The sequence below is a fragment of the Triticum urartu genome, chromosome 3A, assembly GCF_056163025.1.
Source record: "Triticum urartu cultivar PI428250 chromosome 3A, HENAU_Tu73, whole genome shotgun sequence".
Classification (NCBI taxonomy): Eukaryota; Viridiplantae; Streptophyta; class Magnoliopsida; order Poales; family Poaceae; genus Triticum; species Triticum urartu.
Window position 1 is genome coordinate 543952361 of NC_141875.1, and position 23418 is coordinate 543975778.

The window sequence follows — 23418 nt, forward strand, 5'->3', positions numbered from 1 at the left end:
AATGTCCTGAATCCCAGAATGGAAATGGCAATGGAAGCTCTGGGAAGAAGTCGAACCCTTTCAATAGGGGATAGGTGAACCACGTTAACGTGGAGGAGGTTGAAGCTCAGCCAGATGAAGTAATAGGTAAGTTTTTGGTTAAGTCATTTACCACACTTGTTCTTTTTGATACTGGTGCATCGCATTCATACATCTCAAGGGGATTTGTGGATAACTATACACTGCCAACCCAAGCCCTTAGGTCACCCATGTTAGTAACCTCGCCTGGAGCAGAGTATATGGCTAGTCTATGGTGTGATCGGTTAACATTAAGGATTGGTAACTATGTATTTCCCTCAGACCTAATAGTATTGGAATCTCAAGGATTGGATGTGATATTAGGAATGGACTGGTTATCGAAGTATGAAGGGAACATTGAATGCGCTAGTAAGTCAATTTTGCTTACGACGCCAGAAGGAAGAAGGATCAAGTATGTATCCCGGCATGTGCCGAAGAGGACTCAAGTAAATTCCCTAACAGGAGTTGTACAGGAGAAAGTACCGGTGGTAAAGGATTTTCCAGATGTATTTCTAGAGGAGTTGCCAGGCATGCCACCAGATAGAGATATTGAGTTTTTGATTGAGCTTTTGCCAGGCACAAGGCCAATATCTAAGAGACCATACAGGATGCCCGCAAAAGATTTGGAGGAGATTAAGAAGTAGATTAAGGAGTTACTGGATAAAGGTTATATTCGCCCAAGTTCTTCTCCTTGGGGATCGCCAGTACTTCTAGTAGAGAAAAAGGATGGATCGTTAAGGATGGTTGTTGATTATCGAGGATTAAATGAAGTAACAATCAAGAACAAGTACCCACTACCGATGATCAATGATCTGTTTGATCGATTGCAAGGAGCTAAGGTATTTTCCAAGATCAATCTACGATCAGGATACCATCAGTTGAAGATTCAAGAACAGGATATACCTAAGATGGCTTTTATCACTAGGTATGGGCTGTACGAGTATACCGTTATGTCATTTGGTCTGACTAACGCACCTACCTATTTTATGAACATGATGAACAAAGTGTTTTTGGAGTTTTTGGATAAGTTTGTCATAGTGTTCATTGATGATATTCTGGTTTACTCGAAGAATGAAGAGGAGAATAAGGAGCACTTGCGTTTGGTACTTGAGAAGCTCCGAGAACATCAGTTATATGCCAAGTTTAGCAAATGTGAGTTTTGGTTGGAGGAAGTGGGATTCCTCGGACACGTTATATCCGGAGAAGGTATAGCAGTAGATCCCACCAAGGTTGTCACTGTGACAAATTGGGAAGCACCAACAATAGTTGGAGAGATCCGGAGTTTTCTTGCACTCGCAGGATACTACCGAAGATTTATTGAAAATTTCACGAAGATTGCGAAGCCTATGACGGATTTGTTGAAGAAGGATACCAAGTTCAAATGGACTGAGGAATGTGAGGCCAGTTTCTAGGTGTTGAAGAGACGTTTGGTTACATCACCAGTGTTGATTTTGCCGGATCAGAACAAAGAGTATGAGGTGTATTGCGACGCTTCACGTCGAGGACTTGGAGCAGTGCTTATGCAGGAGGGAAGAGTTGTTTCATATGCCTCACAACAGCTTAAGCCTCATGAGTTGAATTATGCCATGCATGATTTGGAGTTAGCAGCCGTAGTGCACGCATTAAAGACTTGGAGACATTTTCTCATTGGAAACCATTGTGAAGTGTACACGGATCACAAGAGTTTGAAGTATATTTTCACGCAGAAGGAGCTAAATCTTAGGCAAAGGAGATGGTTGGAGCTCATCAAGGATTATGACATGAGATTGCATTATCATCCCGGAAAGGCTAACGTAGTAGCCAATGCGCTGAGCCGTAAAAGCCATGTCAACACACTAATGACGAGAGATTTATCGAAGGAGTTAGGCGAGGACCTTCGTGAACTATGTTTGGAGATAGTTCCGAGAGGCTATGTAGCAGCATTGGAGATTAAGTCTACCTTGATGGATAAGATCAAAGAAGCTTAGAAGATTGACAAGGAGGTTGCCTCTATAAAGGAGAAGATGAGCAAAGGAAAAGTTAAAGGATTTCATGAGGATGAGCACGATACCCTATGGTTTGAAGACCGTGTTTTTTGTGCCCAATGACCTGGAGATCAGGAAGTTGATTCTACAAGAGGCCCATGACTCACCATATTCGATTCACCCAGGAAATACCAAGATGTATTTAGATTTGAAGGATACTTTCTGGTGGACCGGAATGAAGAAGGATATTGCGAAGTATGTAGCAGTTTGTGATGTATGTCAGAGAGTAAAGGCGGAGCATCAGAAGCCAGTAGGATTGTTACAGCCATTGCCAATACCCGAATGGAAGTGGGATAAGCTAGGCATGGATTTTATTACGGGATTGCCCAGAACTCGTTCAGGCTATGACTCGATTTGGGTAGTAGTCGATCATTTGACAAAGGTAGCTCATTTCATCCCAGTGAAGACTACTTATACTAGTGCTAAGTTGGCAAAGATATACATGACCAGGATCGTATGTCTGCATGGAGTTCCGAGGAGCATTGTATCAGATAGAGGAACCCAGTTTACCTCAAAGTTCTGGAATCAGTTGCACGAAACTTTGGGTACCAGGCTAGAGTTCAGTACAACTTTTCATCCACAGACAGATGGACAGACCGAGAGAGTCAATCAGATTTTGGAGGATATGCTGAGAGCTTGTGCGCTAGATTATGGATCTAGTTGGGACGACGATTTGCCATATGCAGAGTTCTCTTACAACTATAGCTATCAATCCAGTTTGAAGATGGCCCCTTTCAAAGACTTGTATAGAAGGAGGTGCAGGACCCCATTGTCGTGGGATGAAGTTCGAGACCGCTAGTTGTTTGGACCAGATTTGATTAAGGAGTCTAAACAGAAGGTGAAATTAATTCGCGATACGCTCAAGATAGCCCAGTCCAGGCAGAAGAGCCACGTAGATTCTAAACGCAAGGAGATAGTTTACGAAGTCGGAGACCGAGTTTATCTTCGAGTATCTCCACTTCGAGGAGTTAAGCGCTTTGGAGTTATAGGAAAGTTAGCGCCACGTTTTGTAGGACCATACAAGGTTTTGGAGCATATGGGAGAAGTAGCCTACAAATTGGAATTACCCGAAGGATTGTCAAGAGTTCACGATGTATTCCACGTTTCCCAGTTGAAGAAGTGCCACGCAGAGATGGCTGATATACCGCTGAGAGATACAGTGCCGCTGGAAGCGATTTAGTTGGACAGTGATTTTACCTATGAGGAGAAACCAGTCAAGATTCTTGAGTATGCCAGCCGAGTCACCCGCTGCAAGGTTATCAAGTTTTGTAAAGTTCGGTGGAGCCACCACACCGAGGATGAAGCCACCTGGGAGCGAGAGGAAGAACTGATGAAGGACCACCCTCACCTATTCTCTAGCCAACCCAAATCTCGAGGGCGAGATTCATCTTAAGGGTGGTAGGTTTGTAACATGCCAAATTTTCAATTTGGAATGTTATACATTAGATCATCACTGCATATCATATTTTATTTTGCTTTTGGTTTGATCCTAGAAATTCTATGCAACTCAAGGACCCTCGGAGAGAGTTGGGGATTTCGTTATTTTCATATTTGAGTTTTCTCAAATTTTGAAAATAGGATCATTTGATTTTATTTATTTTATCTTCAATTATTTCTAATATAAAGATATGAGAGAGGGAATAAAATGACTTTCCCAAAATAAAGAAATATTGAGGATTTAATAATAAAATCAAATAAGATTTTATTTTGGATTTTTTTGCTATTTTATTTGAATTTAGGAAAAATGCGCGATTTTCAAAATTGCATTTAGGCCCCAAATAAATGTTCATCTAGCCCGGCTTGATTTTAGAAGCTGGGGAAAATTTATTTCGGGATTTTTAGAGTCCGTTTAGTATTTCTTTTATTTGTTTTTCTACGCGTAATTATTTGAAAAAACGCGAAACCGACTTCGGGCCGTGTTCGGCCAGGACTCTGTCCGGCCGGCCTTTATAAGCCGGGGAGCCCAGCCCAAGCCGCCCCAAACCCTACGGCCGGCCCCGCCACCCCTCACGCCGCCGCCGCCGCCTCACCTAGCGCGCCGCACCGCCGCCCTGCCGCCGCCGGAGCTGCGCCACCGCCGCCCCCCGACCCCGCCGCCCCGCCGGAGGTTGACCGCTGCCCCGCCGCCGGCGATTTTCCTCGAGAAAACCATTCGGTTTTTTTAGATCGGTTTATTTCCGGTTTACTTTATTTAGCGAGCATTCGCTCGTTCGTTCGTTTTAACGAACGCGTTCACCGATTAGTTCCAGAAAACGAATGTTCGTACGTTAATCTATTTGTCATTTTTCTTTTTCTCGGATTTTCCGCAATTATTTCTGATCGCGATTTCTGATCTGATTTTTGTTCTAGTATAACTTTTCGCTCGTTTCTCGGAATCAGGCGATTCAAGCGCCTGGAGTTTCGTCTCGAAACCCTCTTTCCGTTTAACCAACTCAAATAAGTTTTTGCCTCTGTAAAATTTGACCTAGATCCATATTAGTAAACAAAGTTTGTTTCTTTCGCCGTTTGACTTCCGTTGTTTCGTTCGATTTGATTCTTTTTGCAAACCGGAGTTCTTAAGTTGAACTTCCTGGTTAGATCTCTTATTTCAGTTTTACCTGTGCATTAGTTGAGTACTTCTTGAATGCTTGTTTGTTTGCGATAGAGTACCCAGAGTGCGCCGCTTGCTACTTCGAATCTCTAGGTTTCACGGATCATCAGCAAGGCAAGTAACACTTTGATCATATCTCTTTACTACCCAGTTTTATTGCATTAGATCAATCCTCAAACATTGCATGATTATGATCTAACTAAATTGTGGGTTTTGGGATGTAGATGAGGTAGTACATATTTCCTGTTTTATTATCAAACCTTTGGGAGTTACTTCTACGTTTGCTTATACTGCCATGCTAAGCTAGTAGACGTGGATTGGGTGAGTGTATCCATGACAGATGTGAGATTGCTAAATCTAATGGTTTATCTAAGGTGGCAACTTAAACACACATCTGGGTGGATTGAGGCACCTGGGTATTCCAGCGATTGCATGTTTTTCTTTATGGACCGCCACCCAGGCTCAAAGGGATCATGAGATTATTCATACTAGAAACTTCCATGTGCAGCCACAAGCTACTATGGGCTCTAGCATAGTTGACTAAGTCGTGCGAACTCTTACAGTGGTAGACTAGCAGATGTAGGGGATGTAGGTTGGTATGGTCTACCCGATCGTAAGGTGCTAGCGCTTCTGAAAGACTATGTCTTGGTCATCCGTTTCTCAAATATCATGTAGTGCGAGAATCCCAATGGAGGAGATCGAGTCTTGTGGGGAAAAGTATGCAAACCTCTGCAGAGTGTATAAACTAATCATGGTTAGCCGTGTCCCCGGTTATGGACGTCTTGAGTATCTAGTACTTGGATTATCATGTGAATCTCATCATGTTACTCTAATTAATATTGTTGGGTTTTAATGATGATGCTTAATTGGGATTGAGAGGGTGTCTACACTCTCAATGTTTAACAACTACCATGATAGTTAAATAAAAATTATTCCTTTGTAGTAGGGAAAATTTGGCTTTACGCAAAACCGTAACCATAGAGCTTTCCACCAGCCATATATGCATGTAGTGTAGTCTTATTCTTTCATTACTCTCTATGTGTTACTTTGCCAGCATATTCCATGTGCTGACCCGATTTCGGGCTGCAACGTTCATGTTGCAGACTATTCAGACGACGAGTAAGGTGCCTTTAGGTCGTGGTTCTATACTCAGTGGTGTCGTTGGAGTTGATGGACTCACTTATCTTCCAAGCCTTCCGCTGTTATCGTTATTAGATGGCATTAAGCCATATTTATTGTAATAAGTTCTCTTTTGAGTCATTCGATGTAATAAGTGTGTGATTGCTACTCTGTATAAATCCTTCAAGTACTATGTGTGTCAGCATTACTGATCCAGGGATGACACTAAAGCACAGAGGTCGGACTATTTGAGGTCTGGTCGCTACAAGATTTGGGATTAGATGGAGCAGCCCCTGACTTGATTGCATCTCCCATAAGCTTCTGAGCCTTAGGAACTGCTGCAACATCCTCTTCCTCCTCCTCTTCTTCTGGATCTCTCATAATGGAGGATCTTCCAAGCACTCTGGCAGTGGTCTTCTTGACCCTTTTCTTCCTTTTCTTTCCTTCTCCAACAACCTTTTCAGTTGGCTTGGAGGTTTCAGCAGTTGAGGCTCTCACCTTTAAGGTTGGCACCCTCTTGGTAGGGGCCTTCTTGTGCAAGCCAGGATTAGTTGATACAACTGTGCCATACTCCTTCTTGAGCACCTTCTTCTTGGATCTGACTTCCTCCTCAACAGCCACATAATCCTCATCTTCAGAATCTGACGTCTTCTTCTTCCTTGTTCTGGTGGCTGCCTTGGGCAAGTTGCTTGGTGTGCTCCTGCTACCATCATCAGAAGTGCTAGAGGGACTAGTGCCCTCACTCAATTGTACCTGTTCCTCTGACTTGTTCTGGTTGTCGCTCTGGTCAGACATTTCTGCAAACTTACTGACAGTAGACCCTGTGAATAGATATGGATGAGGTAGAGTGGATGAGCATCACAAAGTGCAGAGTTTTTGCAAAAAATGACTTAAAAACTTAGTTTTAGTTCTTCACAGAAAGCATTTCGGAGCTACCGATTTCTAAACTCGGTGATACCGAAGCAGCTTTTGGAACCTAAACTAGTGAACTCGGTCAGACTGAGTCACAGTTTGGTGGCACCGAGACTACTAGGGTTTCACAAAGAATCGAACTCGGTCACACCGATTTGCAGTTTTCGGTCAGACCGAAAGTGCAACTGCAATGGCCTAAGACAAATCGGTGAGACTGATTTCTACAATTCGGTCGGTCCGAGATGAATCCGGCGGAGACCTAACCCTAAATTTTCAAATCAACCTAACCTAAGGGATGTTTTCAGTGGATAGATTGATTGCATACGTGGTCATGATCATGGAAAAGTAATGTGCTACGAATCGGAGTTAAAGGAATAGCACAAAAGATCGAACTCATACCCTAATTCGGCGGAGTTCGCTACGGCGGCAACGGAGGGGCAGAAATCTGTTGACGGCGACGGAAACCAGCGGCAGGAGGTCGCTGGCGGCAAGAGGATGATCCGGAGACCCGAGGCGGTAGAGCAGGACACGCGCGGGCTGAGAGGTTTTGAAGGAATTTCCAAAATCTCACCCGTGGGTATATATATCCCGACCCTGTCGGTGTGACCGAGTGGAACAACTCGGTGGCACCGAGATGCAGAATCGCAAGCGGTTGCTGCAACTCGGTGTGATCGAAAAGTTCTAATCGGTTACACCGAGATTGAAAACATATATCAACTTAGTGATCTCGGTGTGACCGAAATGGATGACTCGGTCATACCGAAATGCACAAAGAGGTTTTGGAAGTTTAAGTCTATGACGAATCTGGGACTCCAAGTGCTCCTCACACAGAGTGGTTCGAATCTGACTTGATCAAACTTTGTGATGTAGCATGAATAGAGTTTGAGACGAGAAAAGCATAGATAGCTAGAGGGAGTTCTTAGGCATTCTTGTCCATCCATTTGGCAAAAGAGAAAAAGCCAAACAATCAAAGCAACAAATGAATGTCCTCGAATGAGTAAAATATGCATCCAACATGCTCACACAATAAGATGGCAAATGAAATATGTGATAAAGCATGAACAGTCACTCTAGCATCTATCAAGCAATTTGGCAATGACTAGGTAATCTATATATGAGTATATTGACTGAGGAGTCAAATGAGAACATTTGATCGTAGGACATACTCATCGTTTAAGCACAAGTGGGGTTGCCACTTTACATAAAGCATTGTTGTGCTCACATCATTAGAGTTGCTTTAGCTCAATTGATTAGAGTAAAGCTCCCCTAGCTATCTATCCCCCTAAGAGGGATGAAATAACCATGGGTTTTGTTGATGATGACTTCATGTAGGTGTTGAAGATGTAGATGCTCAATGTTGATGTAGATCATTCGGAGCAGTACTTTGGAGTGAGTTGCACTTTCAATACATACACGGGTTAGTCCCATAAGGAACAAACAAGGATATCCATAGACATAGAGTGATATTCACATGAGATTATGTCCATGGATGCATTAGGTTACCTTGTCCCTTGTCTTACCAACAAGAGGGTTTGTGACTCCTTCAACTAGTGCAACATATGGAAGTTGTTTGCACTTGTCTTCGCCAAAATGATATGAGTGAAGTATGTTGGCGGAGTCACCCTCAAGAGCTCTCTAGTTCTTCATCTTAGGGATCCACACCATCTTGATGGGAATCCTTGGAGTTGTAGTCGTACTTGATGAAGTAGAACTTGATGTAGTCTTGGGAACCCACTTGACTAAGGCTTTGGGAGCTTCCTCAAATGCATCAATCTCCTCTTGAAGCTTGTCCTTGCCTTTTTGCTTATGGTCTTGTGGTGGAAGATCATCTTGAGCTTGTGTTCCTTGGAAAGAAGTAGGATCATACTTCTCTTGTTGAGGAACAAATTTCGTCTTGGGGTATTGAACTTCTTCCCACTCAACTCCATTGGCATTGAACTTTCGTTCAAAACCAACACCTTGATTCTTCCGGTGTCTTCCTTGCTTGCATACAATTTCCTCAAATTGCTTACTTCCGGCAAGGGTCCTGTAAACACCTTTCTCTATAATTCCCTTCAATAAGCTATTTTCTTGCTCAAGTGTAACTTGGCTAAGAGAATCATTAGTGGAACCAAGAGAACTACTAGAAGCAACATCATTGGGTTTAGCATGATTATTGTTACTACTTGAAGAAGAATCTTTCTTACTCTTATTGCTAGATTTAACTTGTGGCATGTAAGTAGACAAGAGTAAATGCTTGTCAATGTAAGAAGAACTTTTCTTGTGAAGATCATCATTGATAGCTTTTAAGAACCCATGTTCTTGCTCAAGGTTGATCTTTTCGAAGCGTAACTTCTCATGAGTCTTTAAAAGTTCTCGATGATTTTCCAAGGTAGTTTCATGAGCTAACTTAAGAGTGTTTAGCTCTTTAGTTAGACGCTCAATCTCCTTCTTATCATCGTCATTCGTTTTGTCTTGATTAGCATGATTAATAGCAAGTTCATCATAGTTTTCATCACTAGAATTGTCAACAAGTAAATCATCAACACCTAGAAAGTCATCTTCATCACTATTAAAATTAACATACTCAGGCTGTGATACCTTTGGGCCTTTAGCCATGAAGCATCTTCCAATTCCTTCATTTTGTGACTCAAATATGTCATAGGAGTTGGTTGACACAAGTGCTAGACCGGCAACACCTTCATCTTGAGTATATTCGGAGTCGGAGTGATACCTTCTCTCGGAGTGATCGTCGGAGTCGCAGCCGGATACCCATTAACCAACGTGAGCTTGATGTCTTCGTTTTGTGTGGCTCCTTGATGATTTGTCCTTCCTTTCTGAATCCTTGCTTCTCTGTGTTGTTCTTCGTTCATAAAGGTCATCTCTACTCCTTCTCTCTCTTGGTGGTGATTCTTCTCTCCTACTCCTTCTTTTGGGAGAATCTTCTCTTCTTTTGTAGGGAGCCGTACACTCATTGGAGTAGTGTCCGGGTCTTCCACAATTATAGCAATTGCGTTCACGACTTGAAGATCTTTTGTCATTGTAGGACCTTGACTTGGAACTTCTTTCCTTGCTTCTATTCTTGTAAAACTTGTTGAAGTTCTTCACCATTAGGCTCAATTCTTCATTGAAGTTTTGTTTCTCACTTGATGATGTGGGAGCATCACATGAGGCTTTGTAAGCACCACTTGACTTATTGTGAAGCTCTTCCTTATCCTTGAGTTACATCTCATGAGCAACAATCCTTCCAATGACTTCTGTTCGCTTGAGATCTTTGTAATTGGGCATCATTTGGATCAATGTGCACATGGTATCATATTTTCCATACAAGGCTCTTAGGATCTTCTTGATGATGAATCTATCGGTCATCTCTTCACTTCCTAAGCCGGCAATCTCATTTGTGATGAGAGCAAGCCTAGAGTACATTTCAGCGACACCTTCACCATCCTTCATTTTGAACTTGTCAAGTTGACTTTGAAGCACATCCAATTTGGATTCCTTGACGGAGTCGGTACCTTCATGCATATCAATCGAAGTATCCCAAATTTCCTTTGCATTCTCAAGACGGCTGATTTTGTTGAATTCTTCGAGGCACAATTCGTTGAAGAGAATATCACAAGCTTGAGCATTGTATTGCAGCATCTTCAACTCTTCCGTGCTAGCCTCATGGTTCGGTTCCCTCCCATCAAAGAACTCACCTTGCAAGCCAATACACACAATAGCCCAAACGGCAGGGTTATGTCCAAGAATATGCATTTTCATCTTATGCTTCCAACTAGCAAAATTAGTACCATCAAAGTAAGGACCTCTACGGTGGTAATTTCCCTCACTAGACGCCATACTCTCCTAGGTTGTGAAACCAAGGCTATGATCACCAAAGCAATGGAAATCAAGGCAAATGGATACCAAAGCTCTAATACCACTTGTAGGATCGAAAGTATGTCTAGAGGGGGGTGATTAGACTACTTGACCAAATAAAAATCTAGCCTTTCCCAATTTTAAGTCTTGGCAGATTTTAGCAACTTAGCACAAACAAGTAATCAACCTACACATGTAATTCTAAGAGTATAGCAGCGGAATGTAAAAACAATTGCATATGAAGGTAAAGGGAGGATTTTGGAGGGAGCAAACGCAATGTAGACACGGAGATTTTTAGCGTGGTTACGATAAGTGGTGCTATTGTACATCCACGTTGATGGAGACTTCAACCCATGAAGGGTAACGGTTGCGCGAGTCCACGGAGGGCTCCACCCATGAAGGGTCCACGAAGAAGCAACCTTGTCTATCCCACCATGGCCATCACCCACGAAGGACTTGCCTCACTAGGGTAGATCTTCACGAAGTAGGCGATCTCCTTGCCCGTACAAAATCCTTGGTTCAACTCCACAATCTTGACGGAGGCTCCCAAGTGACGCCTAACCAATCTAGGAGACACCACTCTCCAAAAGGTAATAGATGGTGTGTTGATGATGAAATCCTTTCTCTTGTGCTTCAAATGATAGTCTCCTCAACACTCAACTCTCTCTCATAGGATTGGATTTGGTAGAAAGATGATTTGAGTGGAATGCAACTTGAGGAAGGCTAGAGATCAAGATTTATGTGGTTGGAATGGAATATCTTGACCTCAACACAAGTGTAGGTGGTTCTCTCTCAGAAAATGTATGTTGGAAGTGTAGGCATATTCTGATGGCTCTCTTCATGAATGAAGAGTGGGTGGAGGGGTATATATAGCCTCCATACAAAATCTAACCATTACACACAAATCACCAAACTCTGTGGGACCGAATCATATAACTCGGTCAGATCGATTTAGTGCAAAATGTGAACGTTAGGATTTTCGGTGGGACCGATATGTCAACTCGGTGGGACCAATTCCATTAGGGTTAGGGCATAACATAACCTTGGTGAGACCGATTACACAAACTCGGTGGGACCGATTTTGCTAATAGGCAAACAGAGAGTTGGTCAGTCAAACTCGGTCGGACTAATTCGCTCATCTCGGTTAGACCAAAACGTTACGAAGGGGAAACATAGAGTTTGCATTGCAATCTCGGTGGGACCGATCGCTCATCTCGGTTGGACCGAAACGTTACGAAGGGAAACAGAGAGTTTGCAATCCCATCTCGGTGAGGCCGAGATCCCTATTGGTGAGATCGAAGTGACTAGGGTTTCTTGCAGTAGCTATGTCAAGTGAACTCGGTGGCGCCGGATAGAAGATTTCAGTGGGGCCGAGTTTGACTTTTGGTTTGGGACATATGTGGATATGAGAAAGTAGTTGAGGGTGTTTGGAGCATATCACTAAGCATTTTGAGCAAGCAACTCATTACGCAACACCTCACCCCCTTTTAATAGTATTGGCTTTTTCTATGGACTCAATGTGATCTTGGATCACTAAAAGTAAAATGTAGAGTCTTGTGCTTTGAGCTTGAGCCAATATTTTATCCTTAGCATTTTGAGGAGTCCACTTTCTAATCCATGCCATGCCAATCATTGATCTTTTTCTGAAATATTTATCTTCAAGTAGCATTAGCTCAATAAGCTATATGTTGTTAGGAATTACCAAAACCACCCAGGGATAGTTGCACTTTCATCTTACCACGGGACTGGCAGGAGGCAAAGTCAAACCCAAAATGGAGGGCAGCTATGATAGAGGAGATGACAGCACTTGACAAGAACAATACTTGGGTACTCACTACTCTTGCTCCTAATGAAAGGGTTGTTGGTTGTAAGTGGGTATTTACCTTGAAACAAAATTTAGAGGGACAGGTAGAAAGGTATAAAGCCAGATTAGTGGCTAAGGGGTACAGTCAAACTTATGGAGTCGATTCTGATGAAACCTTTGCACCAGTGGCGAAAATGAACACCATTAGAGCTCTCATATCTATAGCTGCAAATAATAAGTGGAAGTTATTTCAAACGGATGTTAAAAATGCTTTTCTTCATGGGGATCTGCATGAAGAGGTTTATATGGAGATTCCCCCAGGGTTTGGTACACGAGAGACAAGGGAAAAGTGTGTAGGCTGAAAAAAGCTCTATATGGTTTGAAACAATCACCTAGAGCATGGTTTGGATGATTTAGAAATGAGATTTGTTCTATGGGATTTAAACAAAGCAATGATGATCATACCCTATTTTGCAAGCACAATCATGGTAGAGTTAATGTGCTTATTGTATATGTTGATGACATAGTCATTACAGGGAATGATGATGGTGAGATCTCTTGGTTGAAGAAGGCACTGGCAAGATCATTCAAAGTTAAAGACCTAGGCTATCTTCACTATTTCCTTGGGATCGAAGTAGCATATGGTGTACAAGGTATTTATCTCTCACAAAGGAAATATGTGATAGATTTACTCAATGAAACTGGAATGTTAAATTGTAAACCAGCAGCCACACCAATTGAACTTAATCATTGCATAATTGCTGACTCTGGGGACTCTGTGGATAAACAATAGTACCAGCGATTGGTTGGGCAACTTATATACATATCACACACTAGACCAGATATTGCATATGCCGTAAGTGTGGTGAGTAGATATATGCATGACCCACGGTCTATTCATATGGATGCAGTAAACAGGATCCTTAGATATCTTAAGGGTTCTCCTGGAAAAGGAGAACTGTTTTCTGCTCATGGACATCTGAATATTGAGGAATATACCGATGCTGATTGGGCTGGGTGCTTAGATGACAGAAGGTCTACATCATGTTATTGTATGTTTGTTGGTGGCAATCTAATTAGTTGGAGGAGCAAGAAGCAGAGTGTAGTTGCAAGATCTATGGCTGAGGCTGAGTTTAGAGCAATGGCATCTGGGTTATGCGAGTTAATGTGGTTAAAAATGCTACTAATAGAACTTCATCTGCTTGGTGGTGTACCCCTCCAACTATATTGTGACAATCAAGCTGCAGTTAACATTGTCCACAATCCAGTTCACCATGATAGAACTAAGCATGTAGAAATAGATAGACATTTCATCAAAGGAAAACTATATGTGGGGATTCTCCAAGTTACTTATGTTAAGTCTGTAAATCAGTTAGCAGATGTATTAACAAAGGGGTTGAATGTGTATCTTTTGTTAAGAATTGTAGCAAGGTGGGGCTTATTGATATGTTTGCCCCATCTTGAGGGGGAGTGTTGGTCGGACTTACTTGTAATTGTGGGACTGTACAAAGTGAAAACTGTAAAAGCACATGTATATACATCTTGCATCTGGGAATGAATCAGACAGTGTTCTCCAGAGAAATCTTCTCCCTCTCTTTCGTGACCTTCCTCTCACCCGAGTCTCACCTAGGATCTACAATAATTCTTCATTACTGGAGCTTTGTGAGCAATTTTTTGGGTTTCACCCTTGGAGATGATACACGTTATGGTGCGAACAGGGTGGAATTCAGGTTTGGTGTTCGACTGAACGATTGTGGCCTGATTAGTGGTTTCCTTCATGAGAAGCAATTCGATCATGGAGGTTTCCATCCTAGTACTGGGTCATGGGCATGCTTGAAGAATCCTAAGCAAGTCAATAACCGCAAAACACTACCAAATTCGGGAGTTTTTCTTGCTGGAATTGGAATAGTTCCCCGTTGCCTATTAATGCACATCTTGCTGGTTTTTATGAGCTCAATTGGTCTCTTAACATTACAGTGAGTTCTTATGCGCATCTGCAAATGGAACATTTAGTAGCAATACACATGGTGAGCCTTTCACTAGTCAATTCATGGCTAGTGATGTTATTGTTCAGACATACTTATGCACATGAAGCTTGCTTGGTCTGCCATATTATTTGTCACTGTATCCTTAGCAACCTTCTGAGGAGGGGAGTTTATACTATGCAACCAACAGTCGAGGCTATTAATCTGCAGCTTGGTCCTTTCAGGGGGGTATCTTTATTGGTTCATATGGAGGTGAAAGTTGTGTCTGGTAATTACCACGAGATAGTGATACTTCAGAAGTTAATTGGAGAAGAATCTCCCAGTTTGCAACATTTTAATTCAGCTGTCGAGTGTTTGAATGCCGTGTTACATACTCTGCAATACACTAATGACCAATTAGCAGAAGTTATGCTCAAGGAGATTGAGCCACAAGTTGCAGTACAAGGGAAGGACTTGGTTGTTCATGGTAAGCCTATTGTTATATGCAGCATCATGAAACCTGCAATTAACAGTATCCTTGTTAATCTGCTGTGTTGGGAGGAAAATCTTGTGGGTCAAGGTTACGACTTATGTAGTGCATTAGACAAAACAAAAATTCCTAGTTGGTTGCAATCTATTCCAAATAGATTCAAGCCATCGGGTTGGAAGTTTCAGATGTCACAAGAAAGTGCAAAATCAATGGAATTTCTCTTGGTTTGTCAATATGGGAAACAATCCATTGGTCCTTGGTGGCGTTCACAAATCTTGCTGCAGAAGCACCCGCCTAAGTGGCACACTACAGTAAAAGGGGTGTACTATTGGGGTTCTCTTCATAGCAAATCCTAGCCAACATTCGGAGTGTCCATTTTGGCTCATTACAATAATCCTTCCCAGATCAGTAAAGTGAGACGTTAGGTTGTGACTACAATATTTATCTTGGTGCATGTGGTCTTTGTTAACGAAGCTGCTCAATACTGGATGATTCTTGGGATCCTGATGGCTGCACGTCTGAACTATGCAGCTCTAACAAATTGTGGAATAGTCCTCTGCTTTGTTCTGAGGGACTTCAGTGGCCACTAATGATCCCAGTATGTGCACCTCAAATTGGGTTTGGGGCATGACCCAGGGATGACATGGAGTCGTCGACTCGCTAGGAACAAGCTTCTTTTCAAGAAGGGAGGAATGTCATGCTTAGAGTTGCCTTTTCTGACCCTGTTCATCTTGGCTACGGCTACTACTTTGATGAAGACTATTATGATCAAGACTACATCGACCTCTGTGACTACCATGAAGATTACCGCAATAATGTAAACAAGATCAAGGAACTTCACAATCAATGGGATCCAGGCGAGTCAGCTCTTCGATCTTGTTCAAACATTCAGCTTGGTGGCAAGTAGAGTTTCAAGGAGGGAACATTGCTAGAATTTGCTCATAGCCAAGAAATGATGATATTTTTTCACAGACGTTGTTGTGTCTTCGACCATGCCTACTATTACTCTGATCAAGTCCATGTCGGCCACCAGTACTACCTTGACATCTTCCTCGAGCAAGTTCCCAACTACTATGACTAGTACATACAGGAGGTCTTCTCCTTTGATCTCATTCAAGTCGACCTCAACCATGATTACTACTGCAATGGCTACCATGGTGATTTTGGAACTACGAGTGATATTCAAAGCCCTTAGGATCATGGGAAGCTTTTCATGTCAACGGCTTGGGGAAAAACCGTGTTTCAAGAATGGAAGGGTGTTAGCAACCCTTTCCATTGTGCGGCCCAGCGACAGATGAAGGCCCAGCCCACCATGCTTCACTACATATACACAGGAGAACACAACGAGCAGCCATCCTGGCTGGGATCAAACGAACGGCGGCGGCGGCGACTTGTATCTTTTCCCCCTATACTTCTTCTTCCTCCAGAACTCCTGTAATCGCCACCATATTCGATTCCTCCATTGATCTATGAGAGAATAGTAGTGGGTACCTAACAGTCTAGGGCTTTTGGTGGAGATCAGTCGATCGACATAACAAAATGGCATGTCGGCACGCTGTAAGTCTGTACTTTACCTGCAAAACATGTACATGTTGATGTTGATAAAAATACCATGCGTGTGATTATTGCAGTAAGTATCACCATACACCATCTTGTTGGTAACAATAGGCCACTGACGGTACTGTTTGTTTTGGAACTAATTGATGCATGCAGTGGATACATGCCTCATTTGCCGCTCGGATGGTCATCTTACAGTGGACTGCCGTAATCGATCCAAGAACCCCTCCTTCATACAGTTTGGGATGGGTTTGCTCGGGTGTTCTTTCTTCGCTTTGGATGCTAATGTTCCTATGGTGATGACTGCGCTGTCTCTCTCTAATGCGGCCATCATAACAGTGTGTGGTCAGAAGATTTCCCCGCAGATCCTCCTGGATGGTCTGAAAATCTGGGACGATGGTGGTTGGGACTGGCAGGTGCGCTACCTCTCAGAGTATGAGTTCGCAGCGGTGTTTCCCTCCAAGGACTGACTAAGGATGATCTCCTCGTGCACCAGTTTTACTCTTCCTCTAAACCAGCTTGTGGTGTCATTCAAGGCGGCTACTTGTGGTGCGAAGGCGGTGGGCCCCCTCACCAAGACTTGGGTGTTAGTAGATGACGTGCCAGTTGGTTTACGGTCTATGGAGTTCATGATGGCTTTTGGTAATCTCATTGGCAAGCCTGTGGAAGTTGATTCGGAGTCTTTGGGAAAGGTTGGTCTGGTTCGTCTCAATGTGTGGTGTATCGATCATGTCTGTGTTCATGGTTTCGTGGATGTTTTTCCATCTCCTGAGGGTGTGCGACTGCGTGTTCGGGTTGAGGGTGCTAATCTCCATGCTCCCCCTCCACCCCCTCCTTCCAAGGCTTCTGATCAAGATGACATGCAAAGGGATGGTTCGGCCGGGGGGCAGAACCCCAGTGGTGGTACGGATCCTCGCTTTACTCAATCTGAATGGGATAAACTGGAGCCGGATGAACAGGAGTTGCTCAAGGACAACGCCCCGGCTGCTAACCCTCAAAAGGAGGGCCTGGCTCCCCGTGATTCTGCTGTTGGTAAAGGAACCCCCTTCTCTGGTGTATGCTCCAATGTGCCTACTCGCCCGCAGTCTCCCTCCTTCTCTGGGATTGAGGACCTTCCCGCTTCTCCCCCGCGTTCCAACGAGCACTCAACTAAGAAGAGGAAGAAATCATTGGTCTGGAAATTTTCTTCTAAGAGTCGGGCATCCTCAGCCTCCAAGCTTTCGATGGCGGGTCTGGCCCATCGTCTGGATAAGGATCTTCGCTCTGCCTCGGGATCTGGCCTGGGTCCGGCGTCGCCGGTCCGGTGCTCCCTGGTGCTGCGCTCTCCGGTGTCCACGGCGTGGAAGGGCCAGTGTGTGCACGATTCTGGCGTCTCGGTGGTGGTGCGGGCTGAGCGGTGCACCGCGGCCAAGGATCTTCCTCCTGCAGGTTCGTTTGTCCAACCACCTCTCCCTACTTCCCCTGTTTACCTTGTTTTACCTGCATTATCGGATGATCATTTGCTTCATGTTATGTCTGATGTTGGGGTGGTTGCTGAACCGGGGTTGGGCTCTCCTTCTCACCTTCTTTCTGTCATTATGGCGAATGAGGCAGCCCAGGTTGCCATTGCTAAAGCCATAGAGGCTGCGAATGTCACTGGCCCTGCTGGGGTTCAGGGTCAGTCTGGGGTGGGTGGTGCGACAGATGGTTGTGGCCAGACATCCTCACCCCCCGCACAAGTTAAGAAAGGTCATTCCAAGCGCTCTAAGGCTTGTTTGGCCCCGTGTAGATTGAGCCTTCGTATTAAAAACCTTACCTTCAAATGAGAGCTCTCTTTTGGAATATTCATGGTTTCGGTGCTAGGGGGTGCTGAGACCAGATTCATGACTTGGTTTGTGGAGAACATATTGACATTTTAGGGTTGGTTGAAACGTTTAAGGAATCCTTCTCCTCTTCTGAACTTTCTGCGGTGGCTGGTATGGACAGTTCGACTGGCACTTTCTCCCTGCTTCGGGCCATTCTGGGGGCATCTTGATAGGGTCCAAGCGGGACGTGTTTGATTTCATTGCCTTTGATCATGGCTTCTTTTGGGCTAGTTGTGTGGTTCATCACCGTCAGCTGAATACTTTATGGGAATTTATGGTGGTATACGGCCCCACAGATCACTCACTTGCCCCTCTTGTTCTGGATGAACTTTTGATTAAGATTGAAGCTTGTACTATTCCTCTTCTTATTGGGGGTGACTTCAATTTGTTACGCACACCGGCGGATAAGAATAATCCTAATTTTTCTTGGCCTCTTGCCAATGCTTTTAATGATTTCATCAGTAGTTGTGCGCTCTGTGAGCCCCCTAGGGTGGGGGCGCGGTTCACCTAGTCTAACCATCAGTCCTCTCCTGTCTGGTCAGTGCTGGATAGGGTCTTTGTTTCTGATAGGTGGGACTCGCTTTTCCCCCATGCGCTGCTTAAGGCCAGGCCTGTGGTTGGCTCTGATCATGTCCCCCTGGTCATGGACACGGGCATCCTCTCGCTTGTGTCTCGCTCCCGTTTCCAGTTTGATGCCTCTTGGCTTGTTGTGGAGGGCTTTTGTGAGATGATGGCTTCTAAGATCTCTAATATTCTCTCTTCTCCTTGATGCTCCTTTGGCCTCATGGATGATTGGCACAATCTATCATATGAGCTTCGTAAATTCTTAAGGGGTTGGTTTCGGAATAGGGTTGCTGAGCTCCGTAGAGACAAAGATAGCCTTGAATCTCTACTCCGGGATCTGGACCAGTCTGCTGACGTGTCTGGTCTCTCTCCGCCTCTCAGTGGGCTACTCGCTACTCCCTGGAAGACGCATTGATGGTGCTGCACCAGCAGTCGGAAATTTACTGGCGTCAGTGAGGTGCCCTTAATTGGATATTGAAGGGGGATGCCATGACGGCTTATTTCTTTGCGATCGCTAATGGCAGGCGCCGACGATGCTACATTGACAGTCTGTTGATTGACGGCGTTAGAATCTCGGACCAGTCCCTCATTATGAATCACATTGTAGGTTTCTATTCCAATCTTCTCGGCTCTAAGTCGGACCCTGGACTTTCCCTCTCTTCTGATATCTGGGATGTGGGTTGTAGGATCTCTCCGGACGAAAACATGGGACTGATGGTCCCTTTTTCCGATGAGGAGATTTGGCTGGTGATCAGCTCAGCTAACCCGAACGCTACCTCTGGGCCTGATGGGTTTTCGATCCCCTTCTTTAAGAAATTTTGGCCGCAGTTGCGGGATCTCATATGTAAAATTATCCGATGGTTCTGGTTGGGAACGGTGGATATCTGTCATCTTAACTACGTTGTCATTACCCTTATACCTAAAGTCAAGGGAGCGGACTCGATTTCACAGTTTAGGCCTATTGCCCTTATCAATAATTTCGCCAAGTTTCCTGCCAAAGGGCTAGACACTCGCCTCTCCCCCATTGCCCATCGGACCATTAGTCTGTTTCAGTCGGCTTTTATTAAGGGTTGTTTCATTTTGGACGGGGTTCTTTGCCTTCATGAAATTGTTCATGACCTCAAGATTCGCAATTCGAAAGCGGTGATTCTTAAACTAGATTTTGAGAAGGCTTATGATTCCGTGAGTTGGCCTTTTGCGTAGGGTCTTATTGGCTAAAGGGTTTGAGGGGCCCCTTGTTCATAGAATCATGCAGTTGGTTTCGGGAGGCCACACTGCCATCAATGTTAATGTTCAGGTTAGCAAGTTCTTTGCCAATGATAGGGGCCTACGGCAAGGTGACCCTACCTCGCCCATTCTGTTCAACTTCTTTGCGGATGCCTTATCCCGCTTGCTATCTAGGGCAGCTACCTATGGGCACATCTCTCCGGTTAGCTCTAATCTTCTTCCCCAAGGACTGACCCACCTCCAATACGCGGATGACACTATTATTATGGTTGAGCTGAACAATGCCGGCCTTGCACACCTCAAGTTTATTTTACTCTGCTTTGAGGCGATGTCGAGCCTTAAGATTAACTTCGCCAAAAGTGAAGTGATTGTTACTGGTGTGGATGAATCGGAAGCTGTGCGTGTGGCACATCTTCTCAACTGTAAGTTGGGGTCCTTCCCGTTCAAATACTTGGGCTTGCCAATATCCCCGGACGTGCTTCATGCCAAAGATTTTGCCCCGGTGGTCACAAAGGTGGGCAACAGGGTTCTTCCCTGACGGGGTAGGTATAATACTAATGCGGGTAAAGTGGCTCAAATTAATGCTTGTCTATCCTCCCTCTCCATGTTCCTGATGGGCTTCTATCTCTTGTCGGCTGGGATTCATGCTGGTTTTGATAAACACCGTGGGGCGTTCTACTGGAACACGGCGGACAATCGCCGCAAATACCGCTCTGTCAAATGGAAGTTGATGTGTAAGCCCAAAAACCTTGGGGGTTAGGGATTCTTAATACTTCCATCATGAACCAATGCTTAATGATCAAATGGTGGTGGAAGATTATGAGTGCTGAGGATCACCCCCTCTGGCTGTCGATTCTTAAGGCTAAATATTTCCCGTCCTCCAGCCCGATGTTTGCTCGGTCGCGTGGTGGCTCGCAGTTTTGGAAGTCCCTGGTCAGAGTTAGGCATGTGTTCCAATCTTTTGTTAAGTTTGTTGTTGGGGATGGCTCCTCGATTAGGTTCTAGCTTGATTGGTGGTGTGGAGACTCACCCCTCTCGGTGACCTTCCCCACCCTTTTCTCTTACTGCTCTAATCCGAATATTTCTATTGCGGAGTTGGCTTCCCAGGGGTGGAACCTAGTCTTCCACCGCTCCCTGTCGCCTGTAGAGTTTCAAGACTGGCAATGTCTTACTGCCTTCTTCCCCTCGCTCTCGATGAATAGGGATTCGGTGGTCTGGTCGCTGTCTGCCTCTGGGTGTTTCTCTGTTAAATCGCTATACTCTAAGCTTGTTGGTGGCACGCCCACTAATCGGTTTTCCCCGATCTGGAAGGCCCATATTCCCCCTAAGATTAAGATTTTCTTGTGGCAAGCTTTTAGAGACCGATTGCCCTCGGCTGATCAAATTCGTAAGAGAAATGGGCCGGGCTCTCAGTTATGTGCTTTGTGTGGTGTTGTGGAGGACACGGATCATATTTTTTTTTCACTATGCCCTGGCTAAACTCATTTGGAGTTGTGTAAGGGATTGGCTTCTTGTCTCTTGGGCCCCTGGCTCCTTTTCCGAGCTGCGCAGCTTGGCAAACAACCTTGCATGCGTCTCCAGACGTATCTTTTGGGTGGGCCTGGGAGCTTTTGCTGGTCCCTTTGGACGACTAGGAACAAATTTACTATTGATCACGTGTTTCCGGCTAAACCTGCTAACTGCTTATTTAAATCATGTGCTTTCCTACAGCCGTGGAAATCATTGACTAAGGTCGACGACCAACAGACGCTCTCTCTGCTGATCTCCAAAGTCCGAGCTATGGCGTCTCAGTTATGCAACAAGAGCAGGATGTTTAAGTGCTTCTTTTGGATCGGTGGCTTTAGCATTAGTTGATCCTTCTATTCCAGCCTGCATGCCGTGTACTGGCGTGGGAGCCATGTACCTGACTGTCTTTTCTTTTGTCTCGCCCATCGTTGGGGCCTGGGTGTTGTTTGGAACTTCTCTGTTATGTGGTTGCTACCTGCCTTATGGTTTTATTTATAAAGTCAGGCGTTTGCTTTTTCTCTAAAAAAGATACATGTCTCCGGAGTATGCCTACTCCGGCCAAGTCTCTACCAAGTCTGACATGTACATCTTTGGAGTCATCGTTCTCGAGATCGTGACTGGTCGGAGGAACAATAGGCCACTAGAAGATAATAACACAGCCTCCAGATCTCTGCTCAGATACGTAAGATCGGCAGACATATGTTGATATGTTTACACATTGCCTCCCTCATATGTTGAGACAACTGCTCAGCCAGCTACAACATATCTTTTGCAGGTATGGGATAAGTGGAGCACAGGGACGACACAGGAGGCGGTGGATCCTTCCCTGCGCAGACGTTACACCGTGGGCGAGGTGCTCAACTGCGTGCGGATCGGGCTGCTGTGTGTTCAGGAGGACCCGAGCACCGGGCCGGACGCGGCGGAGGTGGTCCTCATGCTCGACAGCCACTCCACATCTATCACCATGCGGACTCCCTCCAGGCCGGCCTTGTGCTTCACACAGCCTGGCGTCGTCAACCCGGTGCTCGGTTACCCGGGTAGGGCCGGCCCTGAGGAGGAGGAGGGGGGCTAATTTTTTTTAAATAATACATTTTTTTATTAATTTGCACAAATATTACGCTTAAAAAGAATTTCAGAAATAATACACCGTCGGCCCGCTGCGGACCGACTGGGCCTAATCAGCCCACAGCAGGCCGACTGGGTGCACTCAGCCAGTAGCAGGCCGACAGCTGGCCAGCCTACGACGTGTCATGCACGGATTGGGCAGGCCATGTCGCGAGGGGGGAGAGAGGGAGCTGTCGGCACGGCGGTCACGGGGTGAGCCCCTGTCGGCTTACCGCGGGCCGACAGGGTGTGGACCCACCTCGCACGGCAGCAGGCTCCGTGTGTCTTCTTCCTCCTCCCACGCACGTGAGCGTTCTTCTTCTGTTCTTTCCTTCTCCTCTCTATACACCAAAATGCCCCCAATTTCTACACCTAAATGAACCATTTATTTGTGGATTTGGCACCATGAATGGATTCTACTCAGTTAGGGCAACCAAAAGAGACCTCAATCTACTGATGGGGTAGCTCGTGGCGGTCGTGGTGAGCATTTAGGTGGAGTTTTTTTCCAGCTCATTGCTGGAGCTTGTTGCGGCAGTGGAGGTGGAGGTGGTGGTGGAGAAGTTGGGGCAGTGTGGTGGAGGCGGTGGAGGTGAAGCTCCGGCAGTTTGGTGGAGTTTCCCGCTCCGATTCCGGTGATTGAAGGCCGTCGTTCGTCGTTCGCACGCACGCTTCAAGGGTATATTTCAACCAACATTTTATTTTTCGTAGGTGCTCCGGTAGTGTTTGTTAATATGTTTCGATGTGAAATAAATTAGGTGTGTGATTATTGTTAGTTGATCCGGTAGTATACGTAAATATATTTAGATGTTAACTAATTAG

The 23418-nt window shown here is 44.9% G+C and overlaps 1 pseudogene across 1 annotated transcript in view; it reads left to right on the forward strand.

The window, feature by feature from the left end:
• LOC125541263 (uncharacterized) overlaps positions 1-22567 on the forward strand; it is a 251915-nt pseudogene extending 229348 nt beyond the window's left edge. Inside the window, exons 9-12 of the transcript XR_015599339.1 lie at positions 16301-16354; positions 18197-18199; positions 22024-22177; positions 22271-22567. The product of XR_015599339.1 is annotated as an uncharacterized LOC125541263 (transcript). The remainder of the gene's footprint in view (positions 1-16300; positions 16355-18196; positions 18200-22023; positions 22178-22270) is intronic.
• Positions 22568-23418: the final 851 nt, after the last annotated feature.